The 3229-nt window shown below is 43.8% G+C and overlaps 1 non-coding gene across 1 annotated transcript; it reads left to right on the plus strand.

The window, feature by feature from the left end:
- The first annotated feature begins 2837 nt into the window (after positions 1-2837).
- Positions 2838-2910, plus strand: TRNAK-CUU (transfer RNA lysine (anticodon CUU)). Its single transcript has one exon. It is a non-coding gene; the product is annotated as a tRNA-Lys (tRNA).
- Positions 2911-3229: the final 319 nt, after the last annotated feature.

Genomic DNA, 3229 nt, shown 5'->3' on the forward strand with positions numbered 1-3229 from the left:
TGGAGGCATCTAATTAGCTCAGTCCCAGAAGTGGGTCTGGCTCAGAGCTGGGGAGAGTTTTGAGCAACTTCTTCCATGAGTCATCTTTACAGCCCCTTCCCCATTAGCAGAAATGGCTTCATGTCAAACCATGACAACAGTGCCCTCTCAATGGGCACTCATCAAAGTCATTAATGAATAGATTGAACAGTACCGGTCCCAGCACTGACTCCTGAGTGACTCCACTAGATACAGGCCTCCAACTAAACCCTGTCCCACTGATCACAACTCTCTGCCTCCTTCCCTTCAACCAGTTAACAATCCACCTCACTACCTCATCATCCAGCCAACACTTTCTTAGTTTTGCTGCCAGGATGCTGTGGGAGATGGTCTCAAATGCTTTACTGATATTGAGATAAACCACATCCATTGCACTCAGATCTTTGTACTCAGCAAGCCATGGAATATTTGACTGATGGCACACCAATGGATTATGAGATGCCAGTATTTTACATGTATTAGCTTTCCTGAACACTGGAGTTGAAGTTACTGTATTACACAGTGATATCAATAATAAAAATCTGTATCACAGTTATGTGGATTGGAGGGAAGTTCGATCCCACCCTCCAAGCTAAGGTTGCCTTAACAATAGGAAATGCTGTGCCATTTACCACTATGGTGTTAATTACCCCAAATAAGGAGTGTGTTTTCAGTACTGATGTGTTGGCAGGACACATGGTTGAAACTTTAAGTGGTCACTTTTTCTCCGGACTTCCCAGGCAGCATTTGCCATTTGATCTGTAACTGTCCTGCATGGAGTCCCAAAGTGGGATCTGGTTGTGCTGCCTGTGCCTAGCAAGGTGGTAACTGTATTTCAATATCATATTCCAGGGGGAGAGGAGAAAATTACCCAAACCATTCAGGCACCGCAAGAATCAGGAATCATTAGGGAAACTGTGACTGCCTTTAACAACCCCATTTGGTCAGTCAAAAAAAAACAGATGGCACTTGGAGAATGACTGGAGGTTATAGAGAACTGAATAAAGTTACCCTCCCCTTGCAGTTATGGTAATGGACACAGTAACTCTTATAGTAAAAATCAGCAAAAATGTACAGCCTTGGAACATGGTGATAGATCTTGCTAATCTTGTCTTTTCTATAATTGCTTCAGAAAAGCAAGACCAGTTTGCCTTTACCTGGCAACAAAAGCGTTGTACGTTCCAGGTATTGTCTCAGGGCTACAAACACAGTCTTTCCATTTGCCACCAAATGATAGCAGCTGATGTAGCACTATGGTCTGGTATTGTCACTGTTTACCATTATATTGATGATCTATTGATTATATCAGACTCACAACCAGAAATTGAAACAGCTGCTGAATTGGTGACAGCCCATTTACCAAGGCTGGACAATAAATCCAAAGAAAATACGGGACCCTAGTGCTACTGTACAATATTTGGGACTATTTTGACATGGACAGATTAGAGACATACCAAATAAGGTACAGCAAACAGTCCAGAGATTTCCTGTACAAACTGCAGTGAAACAGTTACACACCTTCTGGGGATGTTTAGGGTATTGTAGAACTTTTATGCCCATACTAAGGGAAACTCCTCCTTGGAGATATCCCTACATTTACTGTGGAGGAGGCCTACCCTTATGACAAGTTAATAGAAGAGCACAAAGAAGATGCCTGGTTTACTGATGAAAGCACAATATACACAGAAACTACAGGGGAAATTGAATCGATTCCACCTACAGGTTACACAGTGGGACTGAGACCTATTAGTCTACATGTGAAGATCCATATAGTAATCCCTGAGAATGTCGTATGGTTCTGTACCCCAACTTCTCTTATTTTAAATCCTTTGCTGATATCAAATTCCCGAGTTCTTATATTTCAGGTATCGTTGACAAACACCTGTATCTGATCTAGAAGAGACAGTATTGGAACAGTATTACTGATATCGTGAACCCAACATCGGATTGAAGTCCACTCTGAAAAAGTGAAGCCACAGCTCTCCAATGTGTGGGCAATTATCTCACATCAGGTTACCAGACTCAGACTAATATTAGCTGAAGTAGCTGGAGCTACTGAAAGATCATACTCCTGTTTTCCTCTTTTATCACAGGTTGGCTTGTTGTGCCTTGTAGTCTGTGCTTCAAGCACGTATACTGCACATATTTCTGCAAGATCACTATGGCAATATTTAATTCAATTAGACTCTACCTTTCACATTGAAAGAGGTTTATATCTTTTAACAACGTGTTTCACTGGTGTGCCAATCCCAGTAGAACAATAGAAATTCAGGGCAGAACTTTTGAAGGTCTTATAGACACAGGAGCAGATGTTTCTGTGAGCATACATCATCTGAGCTTGCCCAGACTGCCAGAAGACCAAGGGTACTCTCCTGTCAATGTAATGAATCCAAGAGGCCTGGAAGTCAATGAAATTTGGCAAACAGGCATAATGCATATACCATCGTTTGGTTACTGTAGTGATATTATGACTTGGTGGACATCTGGCTAAACCATCACAGTCTTTTTTGGAAAGAGCCTGCGTCTTAGGAGCCCGCATCTCTCTGTGTTGCCCAAGCTATGCTGCAGTGGCTATTCACAGGCACAATCCCGCTACTGACCAGCATGGAAGCTTTGACCTGCTCCATCTCCAACCTGGGTCGGTTCATCCATCCTTAGTCAACCTAATGTGCCTTGTCTCCCTGTGGCTCACCATAGTGATGCTGGCCTTAGCGTGGACGCCCACTGGCATAGCGCACTGCAGCTCAGAACTCCTGGGCTCAAGTGATCCAGTGGGCTCAGCCTCCTGAGTAGCTGGGACTAGAGGCTCATGCCACCTAGCCTGGCTAGCTCAGTTGGTAGAGCATGGGACTCTTAATCCCAGAGTTGTGGGTTCGAGCCCCATGTTGGGCGCCAAAAAAGACTGTGGTGATTTAGCCAGGTGTCCACCAAGTCATAATATCACTCCCCCTCCCAAATTGGACAGGAGAGAGAGTAATATAACGAGCGGTTTGTGAGTTAAGGACACAGCAATTAGCGTCACGGGCAAAACAGACTCAACTTAGGGAGAAAAAGGTTTGATTTATTAAAGGAACAATAAGAACAGGGAGAGGATAAATAAAACTGAATCCTCAGCCCTCCTTCTTCCTTCTTATTTCCCTCCCAGTGGCATGGGGGATGGGGGTTGCGGTCAGTTCATTACAGATGAACTTTGCTGCTGCTTATTCTCAGG

Source organism: Colius striatus, chromosome W (assembly GCF_028858725.1).
Source record: "Colius striatus isolate bColStr4 chromosome W, bColStr4.1.hap1, whole genome shotgun sequence".
NCBI classification, from domain to species: Eukaryota; Metazoa; Chordata; class Aves; order Coliiformes; family Coliidae; genus Colius; species Colius striatus.